We start from the raw sequence: 25,070 nt of genomic DNA, 5'->3' as shown, positions 1-25,070 counted from the left end.
TTGCTGTAATGGTTGTTGTCATTGGGCGTACCTATGGCGAAACTTTGTTAATGTCCGAGTTTACCATCCGCTCATCACTTTTTATCCATCACTGGTCTACATGTTTAAATACTCACCCTCCCCCTCTCTCTAGTTGGAGAGGCACAAGGTTTACAACAATTATTGGTCCGGTAAACGAATAATCGTTTGCGGCTAGCGAAACACTTTTGTCGTTAAGGAGTTTTTGGTTTTACAACAAAAGAAAAGTACTTTTACTGTAGGCGAAGTTGCATAAGGGTTTACAATAAACAAAGTAAGTTACAGTCAATAATGCTAGGTTTATGGCTATCGTTCAATATGTTGAGGTAAAACGTTACATATATACATATTTTGTTTCCCGTAAAAATGTCTCAAGCGTTTTATGTTTTTGCGTGCAACAATTCTTAAAAATTACTCATACGTTGGATATGATTTCTTTTTACTTTCCGCTGTAACGATGCGCACCCGAACTCATAACAAAACCAACTGACTAAGCCGCCCATCACAACGAAAATAAGCAAACATGTTTACACGCCAATTCACACACAGCCTTTCGTTTTACAGCATGCTCTGGCTTGCCCAAAAATGTAAACAAAACAGATTTTAATAAATTCTGACTGTAAATAGGCATATGTTTTACTGTTACATAACCAGAATCATTTAACAACACGGGTAGTATCAGTGTCTTACTTACTTCTACACTAACTAAAAAGTTAAGTATTAAACAATTTTTATTGGTCATTGGTAGTAAGCTTCAGTAAAAATTAGCAAAAAAAATGTTTTCCATACTAAATTTTTTTAGTATTTCAGAAACTACGATTAAGGATGTAATTTTCCTTTTTGGAAGTATTTTTGAACTTAATTTAAATAATTTTAAACTGGTTATAAGAAAAAATTTTAAGGAAACTTCCAGACCCATTTTATTTATATGAACTAATTACAATTTCTTTCAAAGTAGGATATGTTCCCGTAGTTTAGTAAATTTTCATAACAGAAGAGAACATTTTCATAAAGCGAAATAAAGTTTTTATGCCAATTTTGGGTACATTTTTACTACATTATACTATATTCTTTTTTTAGTGACTATTTTGATTTGGGGTCTATTTCATTTATGTTGCGGACTATTCCTATAGGGGCTATTTTATTTTCCATTTAGGGTTTATTTTACTGGGGGTTATTTCGTAGCGCTAGATCTCACAACTTGGTGAAAATATTTTAAATTCCCAAAAGGAAAAATGAAGAAGCAATTGTACACCGTTTTACTCAGAATAATTTAGTGATACGATTAAGCCATGTCCGTATGGCATTCAGTCTGTCCATTCGTTCGTCAGTATGTCTGCCCGTTCATCGAATTTACTCGAAATTGGGCACAGATATCTTTTTAGCCTAGAGTCGAAGTATATTGAATTAAATTCGAAGAAATCTGTGCAGATTGAGATATAACTCGTATATATCTGCAGTGCCAAATTTTGCTTGTAAAGGGTGATTTTTTAAGAGCTATAGGAAAGAAAAAACTTGAAATTAAAAAAAAAAATGCATGGAATCTTTATTTGAATCGATGGTAACGTCCATAACGTGACTGCGTCTCAAATGGTCCATCCGCCTAGTTCGATTTTGTCATACTCATACCGTTTGGAGGGTCCCGAACGTGAAATAAAATGTTCACCGAACTCGCCTCCCAATGAATCCATTTTTACGCGTGCTGTGTGGCATGTGGCACCGTCTTGTTTAAATCACATGTCATGCTCTTGCATTTTGGGTAAAAAAAGTTGGATATCATTTCACAGTAGCGCTCACCATTCACAGTGACGTTACGATTCGCGTCCAATGATGCCACCAGCCCATAAACCGCACCAAACTGTGACTTTTTCTGGATGCATTGGTAACTCTTGCAATGCTTCTGGCCGATCTTCACTCCAAAATCGACAATTCTGCTTATTTAAGTATCCTTCGTCGCTGAACACAAAGAAGCGTGCGATGCGATGTCCTTCCTTAAAAATTGATTTCTCAATACATTTTATATTACAAAATGGCTCCATTTTTAAGTAAAGTCACGCGTGGGAAATGAGGCCACAGTAGCGCAGAGGTTAGCATGTCCGCCTATGACGCTGTACGTCTGGGTTCGAATCCTGTCGAGACCATCAGAAAAAATTTCGTTAAAATGCGATTTTTTTAGGTAAACTGAAAAAATGTTTGTCCTAATTTTAAAGCCAAGCCTAATTTGAGCCAAAGATTTGTGAACTTGATCAATCAGGATGATCAATTTTCCAACTTTTTAAGGAAACATTTCCTTAATAAATCCTAAACTTTGTGTCTTGTTATTAAAGACAAATATCTAAAATAAAGGTCAAAAGGTTAAAGAACTTAGGTAAGTTTAAAAAAAGAGTTTTCCAAAAATAAAAATTGGACAATGAAGTCAAATAGACTCAATCAGCTATCAAATTAAAGAGAGCATCTTTATTTTATAGTTTTGGTTCTTTTGCTCGTTTTCATTGTTAAAGTCCCACGAATGAGGAAAAATCTAAAATTTTGGGCCAACTTTTGTTTTCAGCCAACGACTAACGAATTCGTTCTCTTTTCACCAGTGTTTCAGTCGTTATAGTGAACTTTTTGTTTTGTTTACCAACACAACTTTCATTTAGCTCTGCTATCTACTTGTCCACAGCTGTGCCTTTGCATTTTCATTGGTGCATATGCCACATTTAGGTTGAATGACTTTGGTTAAGCTCAGTGTGTCTTATCTACGGTGATGGTTAAAAACGACTTTTTTGAGCTTTTGTTTTTAATACGACCCGCTTCCGCTCGCTTCTATACCCCTACATTATGGGAACTGATAAGGTGAAAAACGCGGCAAGTGTTCGACCGGTTCGAATGCTGCAACCGGCAAGTGTCTGATTGACTGACTGACTGGTTGGAACGGTTGAGTGACAAATGCGTATTTAATTGTTGGTGATAACACCCAGTGAAAAAAATGTGAACATTTTTTTTCGTTTTGGAAAATCCCATCGAGGCAACAATTCTTTCACTCACAAACCTTTAATGAAAAACGAAACCGGAAAATATTTGTTTTAATTTCAACGAGTCACATATCTTCTTGGTGTTGGGAGTAGCGGAGCAGAAGAGCACACACCTGTAGCCAGTTTTTACATTTTTTCCCCTTACCCACTAAAAGCCCAATGACCTCTTTAGTAGCCAGCTTGGATTTCGTCAATGGATTTTGGGTCATTTGAGCATCAGTGTAATATTTACATACATTCCGGCTTAGGAAAGATAAACCAGACAATATGCTTGTAGATCAAGAATGAAACGTAAATATTGAGAATATTGAGTTTGTATGAGATCAGAAGTAGAGATAAAAAGTGGGAAATGTTTTTTGGCAGCGTTGAGCCAACATGAGAAATGGTTTTAAAAACAATAATTGGTTATTATTTTGCAAAAGAATTGCAATAAAAAAAAAACATCTGCAAACCCCATTAGTTGGTTGGTTTTAGTGTTTGAAAAGCCCAGTAGTTGATGGCCGTTTATTAATCTTGACTGTAAATAAGCAAAGTTTTCGAATTGTTTTTAAAGTCACACCATACTGCGCCCCTCGTATTGTAAACTTTACATTTTAAGAAGTTGGGTGAGAGTTTTTTTGTTTCCATAAAACTCCAACATCAACCTCATTTGCCATGTTGTTGTGGGTTGAATGGCTCTGGAGCCAGCCTGCCAGGCAACAACTTGAAGAAAACGAGTTAGAAGAACCCACGCATTATTCAAAGCCTAAAACTACTTGCAATAATTGTCTGGAAATAATGCATTTGTTGGCTGTGGACGGGAGAAGGAAGAGACTAATCATAAAAAATTGATGTGGTAAATCTTGTGGTGGGCCTCCCTCCATGGTTCCCCTTTGAAAAGATAGAAAAGAGAAACTTTCAAATGTTTATGACTATGGCATTTTCAACTTCTACTTTTGCTTGTAAAGCTTGGCTTTTGACACGAAATGAATTTGAACGAGTTTGGTGCCGCATGACGATGACATTGGCCAACAAAAGTATTTCAATTTAAACCACTAAAAAGTAAATTTCTACATTAAGACTACATTTTTGGGTGTCTGAAGAGAGCTAGCCCCATTAAATTGGCTGGTTAGCCAATTGAAAGGTCTTGTGGGATAGAAATCAATATCAAAAGACTAATTTTAATATTTTAAATACGCCGAGAACATCTGAAGTCATCCGAACTAATTGCAGCTCTTTTGTGACATTATTGCTCGATGGTCAAATACAAGCAATTGCTTTGTATTGATTCTCCTGTAACAAAACTGGCCGTATGCCTATTTTTGGCAAGGTATTTTTCGATATTTTCATTTAGAATCATTTACTTTATTGTATTTATATTTGGAAAATGTAGACCAATAAATATCGTACTTCTCTTATAAGCTATCAAATAAAACTTTCTTTGCATTTCAACATTAAGCGACAATAATACTTAAATGTCCATGGTATAAATCTCCAATTACCAAAGTGATTCGTTAATTATTGTCATGTTCAAATAAAACATAACATGTGTGTCAACTTGTTTTTATTTCAAAAGAACTTTTAACAAATTGCCCCATCCTCACTGGCATTATGGAAACATGGTGTTTTTATTTGAAGAAGTTCTTTTACCTTTTGAAACATAAAAGTATCTGTCTGTCCTCACATCTGCTTGCCTTTTGGTTGGGCTCTGCTCATGTTTGCCCCAAAGTTAACGAAGGCAAGAGTAAGAGCCTAAACTGCCAGACTGCGATAATTTGAAATGACATCATTTCCAATATTTCTCTCAAATTGGGGAAACTTGTAAAACAACATTGCAACAGAATCTACAAGATTTCGTGTTCATTGATATTTTTCTGGTACATTTTTCTCGGCTGATGTTTTGTATTTTGTTATATGCCTGCTGCGTCCGCCCCCCAGTTCCTCCCTAGGGCAACAGTTGTAAAGTTATTTTTTTCTTTCAACTTCGTACCAAACCACATCACCATCACCTTTATCTTGAATCAAGCCAAGCCAGGGCATCCTTTCATGTTTTCCGTTCGGTTAGGCCTGCAGTCATACGGAAACATGAAAACTGTTAAGGCAACCTAACCATGGGGAAAGAGAGCATTTCGCAATGCTGATGAAAAGAGTGAGAAAAATATGCAGAATGGTGTTGGAAAAAGTGAAATTGAGCTTGAACAAGGGGGCAAAAAAAAATAATATGAGTTGGCCTTGTTCCCTTTTTAGCTGAAAATAGTATGTCTGTGCTGATGATTAAAAGGTTTATAGTTTGAAAATTAATTTCACTTTCATTACAAGCAGAAGGATCTGAATGAATTTAAACTGAAACAAATACGAAAATAAAAAGAATCAAGTAAAAACGTGTTAAGTTCGGCCGCTCCGAATCTTATCTACCCTCCACCATGGATCGCATGTTACAGGTTCTTTGAATAAGTTATAGACCGATATGGACCGTAGTTGTCATGGCTGTTAGCAGTCACACAAAAACACTATCGGATAGTATTTGCGTCCTATAGAGACTAAAGAAGTCAAATCGGGCGATCGGTTTATGTACGTACCAAATTGCAACCAAATCGGATAATAATTGCGCACTCTAGGAGCTCAAGATGTCAAGGTTGGTTTATATGGCAGCTTTATCAAAACATGGACCGGTATGGTCCATTTCCAAACCCAACCGACCTACACTAACGGAAACTATATGTTCAAGCCTCTAGCTTTAGTCCTTTGAAAGTTAACATGCTTTCGACGGACAGAGAGACGGATGGACATTGCAATGTCGCCTTAGAATGTCAGATGATCAAGAATATATATACCTTATGGGGTCGCAGATCAATATTTCGAGGTGTTACAAACGGAGGCCAAAAAGGAGGCCCCGTATAATAGAGCTTAAACTTTAGTAGGACTGTACTCATCGATATGAGAGAAGTACCCCTTGTTAGTTACAAACAGAAAGACTAGAACTCCCCATCCTATGGTGGTGGGCATAAAAGCAAGAGCAATACATTTCTGCAGAATCTTCTTAAGTCACTTGTGTTTGCCCATGCGTTTGTCTGTCTGCTTGTTTGCTTAACAGACGCTACTGTGTTTACAAGTTGTGCTATTGGACTGAAACTTGGTACTGTTTTGTTTTTGGTACCGATTTTTATAACTTCCACCATTTGATATAGCTGCCATATAAACCGATGTTGGGTCTTGACTTCTTGAGCCTCTAGAATGCGCAATTCTTATCCGATTGGAATGACATTTTGCATGACGTGTTTTTCTATGATATCCAACAACTGTGCCAAGTATGGTTCAAATCGGTCCATAAGCTGATATAGCTGGCATATAAACCGATCTTGGGTCTTGACTTCTTGAGCCTCTAGAGGGCGCAATTCTTATCTGATTGGAATGAAATTTTGCACTACGTGTTTCGCTAAAGCTTCCAACAACATACGTGTTTTTTTTGGTCTGAATCGGTCTGTAGCCTGATACAGCTCATATATAAATCGATCTCTCTATTTATTTCTTGAGCCCCCAAAGGGCGCAATTCTTATTTGAATTGGCTGACATTTTACACAAGTCTCCAATATATATAATTTAATTGTGGTCTTGATATCGCTCTAATAGCAGAGCAAATCTTTTCTTTTATCCTTTTTTTTTTTGCCTAAGAAGAGATGGCGGGAAAAGAACTCGACAAATCCGATCCATGGTGGAGGGTATATAAGATTCGGCCCGGCCGAACTAAGCACGCTTTTACTTGTTTTATTTATCGCAGTCGTATTTTTCATTCGTTTTTCGTTGGAGTCTAGAGCGAAAAGTTAGCTCCTTCCAAATACCTCGTATGTTTCCCATTGGACCGTCCTCCCTTTCAATGCACAACAAGTGTTTTATTTTTTTAACTTCTATCGAAAGCACGATAGCGTTTGTACCAATGAAGTTATTCGCTTGAAATTTTGCAACGTTATGCAAAAGGGCCATATGGATATAGCTCCAATATAAAATGGGCTTGGCTTTAAAAGTCTCTAGAGGCATTCATTTTTATCCGATATGGTATGGGCGAGGGCGAAATTTGGTACGTAAAGTAGACTTATACCCTCCACCTATTAATACTATTAATTGGTATAGCCCTCTTATCAGCCGATTTTCATATTTGACTTCTTGAGCCCCTAGAAGCTCCAATTTTTATCCGATTTGAAGTACACCTTAATCTTTCAATAAACACACCATATATGACCTTCTATCCCGATCCCCCGCTATGATTCTTGAGCTGCCAGTGGTCTTAAGCAGTATTCAGTTTTTGGAAATCCATCCAATGTGTCAGGTTTTACTATTTTGTTTTTTGTTTTATAAATAAAAACAAAGTTTTGACTTATGTCTAGGTTTTGAGAAAATCCCGATTTGTAGTATAGAATTTCCCGAGTTCATGCTTTGAGGACCTGGCCAGCCTAATAAGAACTACAAGACATACTTCTTACAATATTAGAGTGAGTTTGATTACAGACTACCACTAAAACCTAACCTGCATGTTTAAGTGTCATCAAAAGATTTAAAACAAAAAAAAAATACTTTTAAAATAAAATAAAATGCTTATTTCTTCATTGGCATGCAAAGAATCCACTTTCACGAATTAAAATTTTTTATAAATTAAGCATAAATGATTGTGGAAACCATTATGGCTTAAATGTGACTTTTCAATACTGAAAATTTGGTTACCTACTGTTGGTCATGCCAAAGCACATACATAAATCATATTTATGTATTATTAACATCTTGCGTGAGTGTTTTTCTTACCTTCTGATACCTTTGGTATACATTGGTATATACGAAACGCCCAAGTATTTTATGGCACCAAGTCATCTGTTGCCAGGAACCAAACAGGATAACCCACCCAAGTGAATGGAGTGCAAGACCAGAATGTCATTGCTTTCAACCAACGGAACTCATGTGGCATTTCATGAAAATGAAAATCACATCCAAATTTCTTAATCCCATGGCGCAATAAAAACAATCATTCATCTGACTTATGTGGATGTTAAACAAACAATGCATCCATGTTTGGATGACGAAGAAGGCGGAGACTCCACTCCAAATACACTGCCATTTGTTTTTTTTTGGTTTCTAACGCCTACAAATATCCTGTAGGACATAGTACCTCAAGCAAGTCAATTTCGTTCATCAGTGAGTACTTTAGAAAATTATTTTGCACAGTGCTGTAAGTCGTTAAGATTGTAGAAGTTGTTCTACTTGGCGCCTGAAGTACAATATGTTACGAGTAATTGCATATTTTTAAGATGTATGCTATTTTTTTATTGCTAAATAATTAAATCTTTCTTGACTAATTTTGTTTTTTGTCTCTTTTTCAGGTAAGTACAACAAAGTATACGTTACACGTGATTGACGCAGATTTATGGTGAGCAAATTACAAAATTAGGTTAGGTTGAAATGAGGGTGCGGATATTATTCCGTTCTAAAAAGTAACATCGAACAAGAAAATCTAAGTCAGGAATTCCGTGCTACTTACAAAATCCCTAGTTGTTTTCCATACCACGCCTCTAAGTTGGTTCATGTCTGATATGTGCCGGCGTCTGTTAGCCGCGAAAGCCCGGAAATACTTGCATAAGTGAGCTCGTAATGTCGGAGACCATCTTTGCGCAGAGGTTAGCATGTCCGCCTATGACGCCGAACGCCTGGTGCCAAGCCCGTCGTGAACAACAGAAACATTTTCAGTGGCACCCGTTCGGACTCGACATGAAAAGGAGGCCCTTTATCATTGAGCTTAAACTTTAATCGGACTGCACTCATTGATATGAGAGAAGTATCTGCTGTTTCTTTATGGAATATTCATAGGAAATTCTGTATTTAGAGCTAGGTACTGTTATGATTCCGAAATTTATACTGAACCTCTTCTTACTTCCTTTTAGTAATAGCGTAATTTTCTCACAATCTCGATCTCCCCAAGGGATTTTCGTCGTCCTACGGATCGTTTCGCTGGTCCACAGTAATAATGCGCGTTCGTAGCCCCTTAAGTCGGACTTCGTCGACCCGAAAGGCTTCGGGTTTATCTTGTTTATTCACGACAGTACTCTGGTCTCCACTATATGGATATGGATATGGATCGTTCCATCCTCAAAGAAGGCGTTAATCTCCTTACACTTCAAGACTGTTCGTGACCTTACCGTCCTGGTTGGTATTGCCCTGATGGCTAGTTTACTGTCCGTTGAGATGTTTACATTCGACACTCTGGCGTTAACACCACACCACCTCAAGCATTCCGTGGTCGCCTGCATCTCCGCCCGCAGGACCGTATTATGGTCAGGCAGTCTAAAACAGATCTCAGTCCCTGGGTTGTCAATGTAGACCCCCAGGTCCACTTTGTCCTCCAGCTTTGATCCATCTGTGTAGCATGATCTTCCGGAAGGTAATACCAGCGTTCCGTCAATCCAAGACTGTGCCGCTGGCAGCAGTTCCTCGCACTCGACCTCAAGTGTCGTCTCAGGTATCCGATCGGAAACCTCTTCCTTTTCTTACAGTTTTCCATATCGTTGCCTCGATTATAGAGTGATGGTATGACCTGCCCCCATCCTCTATGCATTCTCCCATCGCCTTAAGTGTCATAGCCGCAGTGGCTGCCTCACACTTAATCTGTATGTCAATGGGTCGGATATCTAGAATAGTCTCCAGTGCCTTAGTGGGCGTGGTTCTCAGTGGAGTATCCTCGGATTCAGGCCCCATTTCGAACCTACAGCCCGTCTACATAGTGCCCAAAATTACAAAATAAAGTATTGAATGTTTTCCACCATCACAGAAGTAGGAGCTAGAAGGTCTTCCTTTTCCTGTTAGTAGGTTATCACAATGGTTGAAGTGGTTGAGTCTTGTTACAGACTATCGCTAAAGCAAAACCTTACCATTAATAAGATCCTAAGTAACTTTAAAAGTAAATGTGTTTTTATATTTTTACCATGCAATTTTTCTAGCATACAGCACTAGAACACTCTAACAAATGCCATATGGCAACTCTTTAAGCAAACTGCCAAGCACTTACCTAAATTAAGACATAACGTTGCGACGCCTGTCAAAATATATTTCTGGTGTGTCGGACATTCATAGATCCAAAAATTTAAAATTTGAATTTCACATAAATCTTGTGTGTAGGTGTTTAAACCAACCCTGCACTAAGTTCTTCATAGAAGAACACAATGCACAAAAACTCCAACTCCAACATCTTATTTTAGGCAGACAGAGCATATTTTTTTTGCGTTATAATGTAGTGATTTATTTTTATTCGTTTCATTTTGCCGTATGTCTGTGCTCTTGGCAATCTCTGCGTTTCGTACCAATGGGAGTTATCTGCAAAAGTCAATGGTGCAAATTCTTTTGGACGAAATTCTTTCCAAGCATAGGCAAACACATTCACAAAGCTATTTGATTAGGTTTCTTATTGAGTGATTCGAAGAGGATTACTTGATAATTGTGGTTAAAATTTTTTGAAATCTAAATAGACGATAAGAAGTAATTTGGATTAAATTAATTGAGAGAAATATTAGAACCACAATGCGTATATATTCACAGCTTACTTTTTAGTTACCCAATTAAAATAATGTTAAACTTTGAACCTTACGAAGACCCTGATTTATGACGTAAAATGAAGGTCTTCGTCTATACGACAGCTGTACTTTATTGACAAGGGCTTACGAAGGTAAAATGGCGGAAATTGAAACATTGCGTTACATTATTCCAATTGATTTTAATACATCGTTGTTAAACTTGCTTCCAAACGATCGTCAAAAGTCACGCCTAGTCTCCTAAGCTATATTTTCGACTAATTTGATAATAAAATAGTTTCTACACTGTGTTTTCTTATAATAAAATAAAATGTCAAAATACTTTTGCCAGCCAATATTTTGATCTTGGCCTGATATTTTATTTATAAATGAAGTCTGAATTAAAATAAATGTGAAGTTTTAAATTAGCCGCCTAGATCATGCGATTAAACGCCTTTAGACTATTTTTTGTGGGGCTGTGTTAAAGCTCCTGTCTATACAGACAAGCTCGCTTCAATTGACGAATTGGAAGACAACTTTAAAGCATTTATTCGTGAGATACCGGCCGAAATGTAGGGAAGAGTGTGCTAAAATAGGATTGGACGGATGGACCATTTGATTCTCAGTCGCGGTCAACATTTGCGTGAAATAATTTTCAAAAATTAAATTATATGGACAGTAGTATCAAGTCAAATAAATATTTCATACATGTTTCGAATTTTATATGTTTTTTTTTTGAAAAACTTTCCTATAGCTCTTAAAAAATTCAATTAAATTTCTTCCAAGGGTTTGATTGACACTTACAGTCTTGTTGGATACTTTATTGTGTGATATATACGATTATTTTTTTATACGTTGTGTTTCCCTATATATATTAAATAAAACCTTTTAATTCGATTGGAAATCATATCTTTAGTTCTCTAAATCGTTTTATGGAGCATGTTTATACCATCTCCATACGATTCTATGGTGTATGCCTGCTGATTTTTCGTTTTATTACTGCTTCTTACCAGACATGACACTAGCAATAGGCTAGCGAGGCGTTTGTCAGGACACAAATTTAGATAGAGTTGTTGTGAATGGAGTTTTACGCTTTGCTTCTGGCTTCTTTGGCAGCGCTCTGTATTAATGTTTGAGACTCTAGACTTTTCGCATTTGACAGTAACTAATCGCAAATTTTTATTGAAAATTTAATTAAAATTCCAATAAAAGTTTATAAGTAAACACAGACAGAAGGCTCGTCTTTATATAGTCTGAGGCTGACTCTCAGTTAATAAGAACTAGTTTTTTAAGCAGTTTGTTCGATTTTGCAATAGGCACGACTCCAATGGTACCCGTTTGGTAACTAAACGACTATTTGTAAACGTGATTTTCCGGCAATATATATTTTGTGTGAAATTCTGTTGAGTGAATGGATGGATAGATGAATAAAGAGATACCATCGCGTTTGGACGATGTTATGGCTGCGCTTACCTCTATTCTCGCCATGTATTAACGCAATTATGTGAATGCGTTGAAAGACAACTATCAACAGGCCATGTTTTGAAAGACAGGCATCTCTCCTGATTGGTCACTTGTCACTTACAGAAAGAATCAAAACTCTTTGATGGCATTTTATGTATGACTACATATGATGTGACTTTTCTGGTATATTGGGTCAGCTTTTTCCACCTCTCCTCCCAATTTTTTGTCTTGGTGGCCCCGTTTGCATAGTTATTTGATACTAGAAAGATAGGTGCTATTAATGTGAGGTTTTGTTTTAAAAATGTCAGCATGATATTTTGTGGAATATATTGAGGTTGCTGTGCTATTCGTCCCTTCATATGCAACAGGTAGAACATTTTATAAGGTAGACTTTTAATAACAAGTTTCTCTTATTTATTACGTAAGAATGTATGTTTGTTTATGTTTATTAATTCTTGTTTTCTAAAAGATAACACAAATTTGAAGTCAAATTTGAACACTATTTCAAAATTATAATTGATAATCGTAAAATTTATACACAAAATTAGTTGAGTTAGTTAGGGTTGGGTATTTGGCAACACTGATGATTCAGTGAATGACAATGAATTGGCCCATTCCTGCTCGAGAGCATTTATAAAAATTACAATTTAAAATGTCATGATCTTATTTGCTATGCAAGTTTATAGCTTGAACCTATAAATTTGGCAAACAATTTGAAAAGATTATTCTAATCAATTCCTGTTGTTGTTGTTGTAGCAGTTTATTGTGTTCTATCTTTCGTCTGCTTGATTCTGTTGAGTGTCAAGACTCAGGAACTCTGCGACTAAGGTGGGGTGGGTCCACAGGGATCTGGGTCTGAGTCGAGTTGGTCTGGCCGGGCAGTTTAACAGATGACGTTGTTGTTTGAACTAACTTTTCTGTTATTTTGAGCAACAAATGTCGTTGAGTGTATTTTCGAACATGCTTCAGTTGACTTCCCTATGGATAACATCTGTGTTGATCTGCGTGTTCCCAGATTAATTCTTGTCTATGTGTCTGTCCACCCAGTTGTGTTACATAGACGACAGCAAACCACCGCACAGGCTAACAACGAAGATCAACATACCCCAGTGAGATTCATAGACCGTTTAACAGCCAAAGTAAGCGGGAATAGACGGGACATCTACCACACAGCATCTCAAAGTGCATTGAAGCATAGAAGCATATTTTCGACATAGCACTGGTTAAGGGACATAATGCAAAGCTAAGGCAAATCGGTAGTACCATACCATATTGGCTAAATCCATTATCAAACCAAATCGATTAGTTATAGTAATTTGATTCCGATTTTTGGGCTTGTGTGGTTAAAATATTGAAAGGCCAATTTAATATACCTCCTTAACTATAGTTACTGTGTGTGTTCAAAAAATTTTTGGAGTTTTGTCTGTTTGTCTCTTTTGCAACCTTATATCAATATTTGCAATCTGATATCAATTGCATTAATAACCATCATCTAATACATGGTATGTGGGTCATACAATGATGAACGAATCTCAATGGAACCGATATCACATATATAAATCGACACTATATCCTGAGCTCCAATGAGACCAATATTTCCTTTGTATACTAGTATGCGTTAACATCCATAACGGCGTGCAGCTTATACAGCTGATTATATAAACATACGACACTGAAATTCTTTCTTTAAGACACCAAGGACTGCGTCGTTCGCTTTAAAATAAACCTACTCTGTTGATCCCTAAAAGAGCGCTGGTAGTATCTGTCGTAGAAGTATTGCTCGATGTAGCAAATGGAAATTTGACCATGAATATTCCACTAAGGAACAGGGACAATATTCTCACATGTCAATGAGTGCTGTCCGATTCAAGTTGAAGGTATTTTCGAAGAAGAGTCCGAACGGCCCACCGTGGGGAATTAGACCTCTAAAGTGTCGTTTAATCTACGTGCAGGCCGATCTTAATGAAACTTGGCAAATCGGACTTATAGATGAAGGAAAATAAATTTTCAAGTTTGAAGCAATCGTTTGTTGTTTGTAGGTGTAATAGCATTAAAAAGCAATATCTCAAAACATATATATATATATTTCCAAATCTGAACAGATTTTTTTGATATTCAGCAAGAATCTTCATTTCATCTTCCTTCCTTCGTCTGTTGAATTTTAATAAAATCGAAATATAAATCAAAAAAGCTATTGTAATATCAATGAATAGTGTGAAGAATATATATATATACATATATATATATATCTATATATATATATATATATATATATATATATATATATATATATATATATATATATATACCTCCGATATATATATTACTTGGGACATTCCTTCATAGGGATACGACATCAGTATTAAACAGCCGATTTAGCCGAAATTTACTGAGTTAAAAAAAATTGGTTAAAATTTGGATATTATTCGGATATTATAGAATTGGAAGTATTTTACTTGTAATTATATTGTCCCACATTTAACAATCGATTATCCCGAATATACCACAGATGTTGGTAAATGAGCAAAAAATGTTATAATTTTAAAGAAATCGAATCAGATTTATATATTATGCCTATATATATATACATTCCAAAATATTTGGTAAAAATTAAACTAGGACTCCATGCCCTTACATACAGCGTAACACTACATTATTTGTTTCTTATTATTTTATTTTCGAAAAAAATTCAATTATTTCAAATGTTTAGTATTTTCAAGGGCAGAGTGCTTACAGAACCACTTGATGGGGGTTTACATATATATCAATAAAAATTAGGCAAATAGGTCTGCATATAATCTTAATACACTTATTCAAATTTTAATAATAGTTATTTGAAATGTGTGCCCACTACACGAAATAGGTGTTTTTTGGCATCGACTTATTTAAAAAAAAATGCTAGAAAAATTCAAATGTGGCAAAAACAGGCGAAACTTTTTTAAACATACGTATAGTCGAGGATCCCCTAAATTAGAAGCTGGATTCTCTTGAATAGTCCACTATATCTCCATGTTTTCCTAATAAAAAATATAAAAAGTCATCAGAAATATATTATTTTACGATATGAAAAATTACGATTTCCACTGAAGCAAAATTTTTAAAATTAGTTCAACGCCTGAAACAGATAAGTCTAAAGTTTCAATGTCATATAACTTATAGTTTTGCTGAAAAAATTTGTACAAAAATTATACAAAATCATGTAAGTTTAAAAAACCAAAAAAGTGTATGTTCATGAAACTAATACAACTGGGTTATATGTCCTAAGACCATTTTTTTCTGGAACATGAAGGAGAACTGTATACCCTTTCGAATGGTGTGTAATTCTTTGTTATAGTTGAAATTTCAGCGTCATAGACGGACATGCTATCCTCTGCGTTGTAGCAAATACCATCAATAATCCAATATTTTTTTACCCACCACCATAGGATGGGGGTATACTAATCTAGTCATTCCGTTTGTAACACCTTGAAATATTCGTCTAAGTTCCCATAAAGTATATATAGCCATGTCCGTCCGTCCGTTTGTCGAAATCAAGAAAGCGGTCGAACGCGTAAATCTAGCCGCTTGAAATATTGAACAGTACTTAATAATGATGTAGGTCGCTGGGGAGTGCAAATGGGTCATATAGGTTCAGATTTAGATTTAGCTCCCATATAAATCGATCTCCCGGTTTGGCTTCTTAAGCCCCTGTAAGCCGCAATTTTTGTCCGATTTGACTACTTCCAACAACCATTCCAAGTTCGGTCCAAATCAGTCTATAACCTGATATAGCTCCCATATAAACCGGACTTTTATACATACTCAGGATTCATTGAATAAGGTTAAGCCAAGCTATCAGGCGATATACAATTTTTTTTTACTTTTGGCAGTACTTGGCATTGAGGATGTCAAAATGTTCTCCTATTTGATGACATTTTCAATCGGCTGATTTGACATTCTTTATGATATTCATGGGGCCTATCCACTTTATGTTTTCGCAAGTGACCTAACCTTCTATTAGTGAATCCTGGTACATACTATGGAGGACACATATTTCTCTATAGTATTTAGCACATACTGTTTTACAAAAATGTGTAAAATTTGTTCAGATGTTATTTTGAAGAGCCATAGGCAGGATAAATTTTTGCTACTTTCAAAAGCATAAGTATCAAGAAAAACTTCAGAAGCGTTGGTTATATGCCAATCACTTTAAATCAATGTGAAACTTATTTTTTATGTGTGTTGCTGCCCATCTATCCACCCTTATGTCTCGACCGCCAATTGTATACATGGCATATCTACGCTAATCATCTAAATGTCGCATCTTTGCCAAGATAAGGAAGGGCTAAAGAAATAAAAATTCCTACAGAACCTAAAAAGAAGACGAATAAGAAGCAGTGGAAGAGAATGAGGCAACGTTACAGCTTAAAAAATCAACGAAATAAATTTTTATGTAGCGTCTCAAATCGTGAATTGTATTTTGAATGCGTTCGTTCATCTTTTTCAGTTTGCCCTGTGTTTTGTTCGCTTTTTCAAGTCTGCCGGCCTGGTCTGCTAATGTATGTATTCTCTTGGCTTGCTATCTTTGACTTTTCATCGATTTTCTAGATATTTTTTTATCTCTATCGCTATTTACCATTTTAGCCACGGCCTCTAATACAATTTATATTTGTTTATATTTTGATTACTGGCCAAATGTGTAGAAGATTTGGATGCGAAAAAAAGAAAAACAATGGAAATATTTGGATTTTCTCATGTAGCGTAAAGTCTTGAATGTCTATCCGCGCCTGCCTTTTTTGTCTGCCGATTTTCTGTTTGTATGTGAATATGTGGTTTGTTTTCAAGCAAAAGCCAAAGATGTGGGGCCAACATGGGCTATTAATAAGATTAATGGAAGTTAATCATTTTCGTGGGTTCAGAGATCATATTAACGACTTTTAGATTTTTTACTAAATTTAGTAAAATTTTGTTTTCTGACGATGAGTTGTTTTTATTAGGCTAATAGGCTGTGTACTGTATCCATAAGAAGACAGAAGCACTTCTATTGTCCAGGCCAGACTTCAGCCAGGAAAAGGTCCCACCATTTGGCAAAATTCCAGCATATGATTTTCCAGGTTCTTTTTAGAATTGTGGGAGCGATTTACAAATCGTTTATTGGCTTATGTGTAGCAGATGAAACGGGTTAAGTCAAGAATTCCTACACATAAGAAAAATGTCTGATAATGATAGCAAACCTGTCTGTTGACTTTTGAAGTAAATTTTTGGTGCTATTACATCAGTAGTTTTGCTGTTACAGCTTAATATTTACAAATTCAGAACTATAGACAGACAGCTGAAAAGTCTTTTGTGTGCTGAAAATGACTGCTGGTCAATTCATGATGGGGTTGATAGATGGATAGTAAACTGAAAAGAAGCAAAATGAAAGAGAAGATTACAATTTTTGAAAAGAATATAAAAAGAAATTGCCTGATCGCAGACGGAAAAAAATTTAAAGTAATCTGAACACATGACCGTTCATTATGATATCACACTATCATGTCTACTTTGCCATATTCAGCAGACAAAAACTGTTGTTTTAGCAAACATTTTTGCTCTTTTGAATAACAAATTACTTTGAGTGTGGCGTTTTCCCTGAAAGTTAATACTATTTGCTGTCATTATAATAATGATGAACACAAATTGTTACTGCAAGTTACTACAAGCCACTTCATGGTCTAAAAAAATCAAAACAGAAATCAGAAGACAAAGTTACAATCAAATTAAAAGCAATTATGTACATGGTATGAGAAGAACTCAATGTGTTTTATACAAATTTTCAAATTACCTTTATGATATGAGTTTCGACTCGCTATTGACATGATATGACATGATTAGTATTTTTGCACAAAAATATTTATAAACAGGAACCTAAATATCTTTTTGATCGATTCAAATTAAATAGATCTTAAAGGGGAAGAGACGACAAAGCCTTGTGTCGGAATGGTAATTCTTCGTCGGTACAATAAGTCTTTGAAATACTCTTCCTTACGCATTACAAGGTATCCGCAGCGTACTTACATTCAAAAATAAACTTATTCATTTTTTTCAGAACATGGATACTTTCTCTCAAATAAATCCTTGAATCATTTTTTCTCTAATATTTGTGTATTTTTTAATTTTCGGTTTTATTTGTAAAAGTTTTACTACATTAAGTTTGATATGTTTTCAATAGTTGTACCCAGCAAATACTTGGTAGGTACATGTCATTATTTTTGGGATGTAACATAATGGATAACTCATTATACTTAGATTTACTAGCTGCTTAAATAAAGGGTGATTTTTTTGAGGTTAGGATTTTCATGCATTAGTATTTGACAGATCACGTGGGATTTCAGACATGGTGTCAAAGAGAAAGATGCTCAGTATGCTTTGACATTTCATCATGAATAGACTTACTAACGAGCAACGCTTGCAAATCATTGAATTTTATTACCAAAATCAGTGTTCGGTTCGAAATGTGTTCATTCACCGTAACGTTCCGTCCAACAGCATCTTTGAAAAAATACGGTCCAATGATTCCACCAGCGTACAAACCACACCAAACAGTGCATTTTTCGGGATGCATGGGCAGTTCTTGAACGGCTTCTGGTTGCTCTTCACTCCAAATGCGGCAATTTTGCTTATTTACGTAGCCATTCAACCAGAAATGAGCCTCATCGCTGAACAAAATTTGTCAAAATTTGAACACATTTCGAACCGAACACTGATTTTGGTAATAAAATTCAATGATTTGCAAGCGTTGCTCGTTAGTAAGTCTATTCATGATGAAATGTCAAAGCATACTGAGCATCTTTCTCTTTGACACCATGTCTGAAATCCCACGTGATCTGTCAAATACTAATGCATGAAAATCCTAACCTCAAAAAAATCACCCTTTATAACGAGTTATCAACAGGAATACCATCTGTGTTACCGGTAGTACAAATGTCATTACATAAAACATTCGATGAAGCTCAAGAATAAGCACTTATTTGCAATAATAGAAAAAAATCATTTTTATAACCTTGGTATTGATAACAAGTAAAAGCGTGCTAAGTTCGGCCGGGCCGAATCTTATATACCCTCCACCATGGATCGCATTTGTCGAGTTGTTTTCCCGCCACCTCTTCTTAGGCTAAAAAGGATATAAGAAAAGAGTTGCTCTGCTATTAAAACGATATCAAGATATGGTCCGGTTCGGACCACAATTAAATTATATGTTGGAGACCTGTGTAAAATTTCAGCCAATTCGAATAAGAATTGCGCCCATTGGGGCTCACGAAGTAAAATAGAGAGAACGATTTATATGGGATCTGTATCGGGCTATAGACCGATTCAGAACATAATAAACACGTTTGTTGATGGTCATGAGAGAATCCGTCGTACAAAATTTCAGGCATATCGGATAATAATTGCGACCTCTAGAGGCTCAAGAAGTCAAGACCCTAGATCGGTTTATATGGCAGCTATATCAAAACATGGACCGATATGGCCCATTTACAATACCAACCGACCTACACTAATAAGAAGTATTTGTACAAAATTTCAAGCGGCTAGCTTTACTCCTTCGGAAGTTAGCGTGCTTTCGACAGACAGACGGACGGACGGACGGACAGACGGACGGACATGGCTAGATCGACATAAAATGTCACGACGATCAAGAATATATATACTTTATGGGGTCTCAGACGAATATTTCGAGTAGTTACAAACAGAATGACGAAATTAGTATACCCCCCATCTTATGGTGGAGGGTATAAAAATGCCATTAAGAAACTGCGGGCAAAATTATCTTATACCCGTGATTGCTGTCCCTTACATGGTTAAGCTCAATGATAAGGGACCCCCATTTTATTGGCGACTTCGAATGGCTTGCCGCAAAGACACACCACTTAGCAGGAAAAAATATTTTTAATTTGTTCTACCTCCCCACAAATCCATTGATTGTTACGCATGCTTAGGGCGTAATTTTAAAGAAATAAAAAATTTAAATTTTGTTGGTCCCAGATTCGAACTCGAGACCTTTGTATTGTAAATATTTTGATGTACGCTCTGTGCAACAAAATATAGAATATTGTGTCTATAAAGGTTAAGTTTAAGTGACAGTCTGCTATCAGACTCGCTTAGACGTTTTCGTCCATTGTGATACTACAGAAACAGAAGAAGGAAGATGCCTTCTAGTTCCTACCGTTGAACCATCCAGATCGCTTTAAAAAGCCCAATAACTTGCGAATATTTACATCCGCTAAATCAGACAGGTTCTCAAAGAAATGAGAAACTAAAATGGAACTCTTTCTAACTGCTAGTGTGGGACACATACACAGAAGGTGTTATATAGTCTCTTCTTCCTCGATGTCGCTACAACTTCTGCAAAAGTTGTTGCTGGCAACCTTCAGTGTGTCAGCATGTTTTCCGATTAGGCAGTGACCTGTCATGACGGACACAATGACTGAGACGTCTGTTCTAGCCAATGACAGCAAATCAGTAGACCTCTTCAAGTCTAGATTACGCCACATAGTTTTGGAATGCTCGCAGTGCCCTCTTTGTGACCATCTATCATTCGTTGCCCTTCGGCCTGGTCCTGAAAATTTAGCTTACATGTCACCAGAGGCATACCCACGGATTCCAGTGTCGCTGGAGTGTGTAAGGTAGTCCTAGTCTTGCAAGTTCGTGTTTATAAAAATAATATGTCAATCATGAAGGCATGACCGTCTTTGATGAAATAGAAATAAAGTTTGCTTTTGTGTTGTTAGCTAATATTGAAAGGAGAAAATAGTGTATTATTCAAACAATAGTAATGTGGATGAATGCGTAGAGCGATCGGATGAATGGGTAGAGTAGATCGGCTGTGATGAAGGTAAAGTTTTAATTTCATTTGTAATTCGAATTTTTCAAAAACATTTGTCTTCTTCAAAGAACTTGAGCTTTGGGAACGTGGTGGTGGGAAAAGTGGCGCGAACATTTTTGTTCAAATAAGATTATTTTTCACAACTTGTATGCTTAGGCATAAGTACTTATTTTTTAACTATTGGTATGCTTGTGCGGAAGGACTTTCCTCCCAGGACATCGCCATGTAAAGGTAATTAGAAACGATTCCTAAAAGTAAGTAGTTATTGAATGAGCTTACCTTTCTGGTTATTTGCTAATGAGAGTTTTTGCTGGGTAATCCTATATTGTAATTTATTAGATGTAGGACAAAAAAGGTAATAAATAAATAATCTTATGGTTAGGTTAGGACGAAGTTTTTTTAGATTTTTAGATTTTTAACATAAAATCTTGTCCTGCAAAATTCTCTGTTTGAGGTTACCCAAATAGGTCGTAATTTTTTCAGTGTTGTCAAAATAATACACTTAAAAGAGTTCGGAAAACAGGTACAGTGCTGCAATGCATGAACGATTTGAACAGCAATTTAAGAACTTGTCTCATTTACAGAAGAAAGTTTTACTTTTCTTGTTGTAGAAACACTCTTACCTTATCTCTTCAGTTGCTTTTTTCCTTTGGCAGTTTCGTAAATCCCATTAAATTTGAATTCTTTTCTCACACAATTACTTCTCTGGGAAAATAGGTCACTTCCACGGCGTATTAATTATGTCGAGAGCGTTTTCTTCTTACACCTCGTTTAGACTGAAGTTTATGTTTTATGACTCCGAAAAATAGTCTGGTTGCCGTAGTTCTTGATTTTATTTTAAATGAGCCTCTAACTTCTGCACGCTCATTCAAATAATTGGATTTTGGATGGTTTTCCAAGTATGTTTTCTGTTTTGTATGTCCGTCCGTTCATTCGTTCGTTCTTTTTTCCCAATGGGTTCAAATGAATTCATATGATTTAAATGAACCAACTAGCTGGCTAACCACAATACAAACCAAAGCTAAAGAATCGTCTCTAATCAAATGCAGTTTAGAGGTACCACCTCGTAAAAACTATTAAACGCATGATGTACTAATGAGAGCATTGCGGAAATGAAGTTAAATGAAGCACAAGTCGACTTCACCATGGCTGCCGTCACCACCCTGGACGTTCGTTTGGCCCGCCTTATAAAGTACTATTTCTAAAACAAAACAAAAAAACCCAATGCATAGAATTTGATTAGGGAAAATGTTAGAAAGAAAAAAATTACTGCATCCGCAACGAGAAAATATTTGTGGGTTAATAACAAAACCATAGACGATGAGGCTAACAATCCCTAAATATGCGTTATTAGTGCTCATGATTTTCCCATTGTTTTTCCGCCAGAGGGCGGAGAGAAGAGAGAGTTGGCACATTGCAGGAGGGGTGAAATCTGAGGCCATCATAGTCCAGCAAATAATGTCGAAAATAGTTGAATTAATGAAATAATGTTATTTGCACAAAATATGCATACACTTGAGCCTCTCAGCAGCAAGCAAGCTGCCGTGGTGGTATTGCCTATTGTTGCACGCAAGAGACTGCTTTTATGTTTGCGTATAATGTTTTTTTTCAATGGGTGGCAACTGTCATGAATTTTCAAATCCCATTATGTTGTGTGCTTTTCCTATTTGTCCTTTTATGCCTTTATGTATGTACGAGTATGTGTGTTTTGACAATTACCGTTGATTAATGAATGCCTATTTACAGCTGCAAGTAAGTGTTTAAATAATTATACGCGTTGACAGCACTGCCAACTCTGTATGGGAAAGTCGAGTAAAGATTATTTCGCTAAGGATTATACTATGTTTTCTTTTTGCTGCCGGAATCTGATTTTTATTGAAGGGGGGAGGAATGAATGGGAACGATTGCATTTAAAAAAGCTTTCTAAAAAAGATTACGAACTACTACTTGACAAAAATTGACATTGTGTAAAAAATAGTGAAAAACTGACGAGAAAAATGAATGTGTTCCTAGCGGTTAAATATGTTACACCCAGAGAAATAAGTTTACTGATATCAGCAAACACTGTCTGCTAAATTTAAATTACCATTGTTTATCTATTGAAGGAAACCTTTTTATAATATTTTTGAGCTTTAAAACAATAACTAATCCATATCCTATATTTTAATATACACTTTTAGTAGTTTTAGGGTTGCATTTTTTGTTCAACAGCATAAATATGATTTTAGTAGATATTGTGCCTGCTGTTATTTGAAATCGTTAAAAAAATTATCAACTTGAACAACATATACTCTATATATGATGCAATTCGCAAATTTTTTAAGGAATTTTGAAATTTTTAGGCTGGTTTGAACTTTTTATCATCTGCAAACAGCACAAAACATTTGTTTTTTTAGCCAAAAATTACTGTTGTGCCAGTTTCAGCAGATTTTCTGTTGTCTCAGCAAACATTTTGCTGTTTGAGCTCACAAATTCTCTGAGTGTAGTAAAAAGTGTTCATAAAAGTACTAGATTAGATCAAGATACGACAGCTGTGTTCTGAACTCATTTCTACTTGCAGTGGGTTTCTTATAGACCAAGACCTTCCATTCCCATATCCAAAAGTAAAGCTGCCAGAAGGCCTTTTGTAGAGGGACCCAATATATTATGTACCTTAACTATTACATACATCCTATACGTATTAAATTTCATTTAGTTTTTACAAAAAAAAAATAATGCTGTTTCGAGAGAAAAGTTAATATTTGCTGAGTGCTAAAATTAACCTTAATTTTAGGGATATTTATATTCTTGTCGTCTTGACATTATAAGTCAATCAGCCATGTCTATCCGTCTATCCATCTGTCGAAATCACGATAGCGTTCGAACCAATAAAGGTATCGGCTTCAAATTTTGCTCATACATCTTACATTTCTCAATGATGAAGGTCGTTGGGAATTGCAAAAGGGCCATATTGGTTCAGATTTGGATATATGTAGCTGCCATATAAACCGAACTCATGATTCTTGAACCTCTAGAAGGCGCAATTTTTATCTGAATCGGTTGCAATTTTTTGCGGAGAGTTTTGTTATGACTCCCAACAACCGTGCCAAGTTCCGTACAAATCGATCTATAACCTGATATAGCTTCCATTTAAACCGACCTCCCGAATAGTCCTCTACGGTCCCAAGAAACTTAAAATTTTTCTTGATTTTGCAGAAATTTGGTACGTAAAGTACACGTATCCCCTTAAACTAAGTTTATTTGAGGAAATTTTGAGTAGAATCTGGTGGTGGGTTTCCCAGATTCGGCCCAACCGAACTTAACACATTTTTACTTGTTTTATTTAACATAAGTTTCGTTTGTTTTCTTCTCTCTTTTTAGGTAAGTACAATACATTGTCGAAATGAAATTATTAGCGGAGGCTCATAAGTAATATTGAGGTTTGTCAAAAAAATCTATGTTATTATAGTTGGAGGTAAAACTCATATACAAAATTTCTTTAATAATTCCAAGATTTCATGCCGGTGAGATCATCTAAAACGTTGTTAGTGGCCCCCATAGCTTAGAGGTTAGCAGGTCCGCCTTAGATGTATCACTCAGTGGTACGCCGGAATGGGAAGGAAGATCCCTTATCATAGAGCTAAAAAAAACTTGAATCGGACAGCACTCTATAATATGAGAGAAGTATGCCCACTGCCCCCCAAATGGAAAGGACACATTTTTAAGAAAACAGATTGTGTTGTTTAAAGAAACAAAGAGAAATGCTAAAAAAAACATTTAATATACAGCAGCTACATCTTATTTTTTTAAGCTGAAAAAAATTGTTTCGAAAAACGTTTTGATGATTTTGAGTAACAAGTATGTTACACTCACTGGGTGTGAGATTTCTGACAGAACTGATTTTCAATTCATATCCTTGGCCGCCCATAAGCCATACTCCCTAAAAATCTTTTATTTATAAATTCCATTTTCTATTAGACAGCTGGTGGAACTAATTTTCCTTTTCGGTTACTTTTAAGCCATTTTCATGGTTGACTATGTTGTTGTGTAACGTTTATTAAACAAAAACTCTTTACCTAAACTTGAATTGCGTTTTTATGCGTCTTGACATCATAAAAACTAACAAAGGAAAACGGAAAAATGTGATATGCAATAAAAAAGGAGCCCGAAATGCTGTCCCATCCAAAAGTGTACTAAGATTCCCATCAACGATCACTTGAAATA

General features: G+C 35.9%; 1 protein-coding gene and 1 long non-coding RNA gene across 2 annotated transcripts in view; one reads left to right on the top strand and one right to left on the bottom strand.

The window, feature by feature from the left end:
* The window catches only part of LOC106090035 (serine-rich adhesin for platelets), a 267,366-nt gene that overhangs the window by 49,734 nt on the left and 192,562 nt on the right, over window positions 1-25,070 (top strand). The window lies entirely within an intron of this gene.
* On the bottom strand, window positions 11,713-12,283 carry LOC106090037 (uncharacterized). The gene is made up of 2 exons (XR_001221741.2): window positions 12,032-12,283; window positions 11,713-11,958 (listed from the first exon to the last, which is right to left on the bottom strand). It is a non-coding gene; the product is annotated as an uncharacterized LOC106090037 (long non-coding RNA).

The sequence above is a fragment of the Stomoxys calcitrans genome, chromosome 2, assembly GCF_963082655.1.
Source record: "Stomoxys calcitrans chromosome 2, idStoCalc2.1, whole genome shotgun sequence".
NCBI lineage: Eukaryota > Metazoa > Arthropoda > Insecta > Diptera > Muscidae > Stomoxys > Stomoxys calcitrans.
This window is presented reverse-complemented; position numbering and strand designations above follow the sequence as displayed.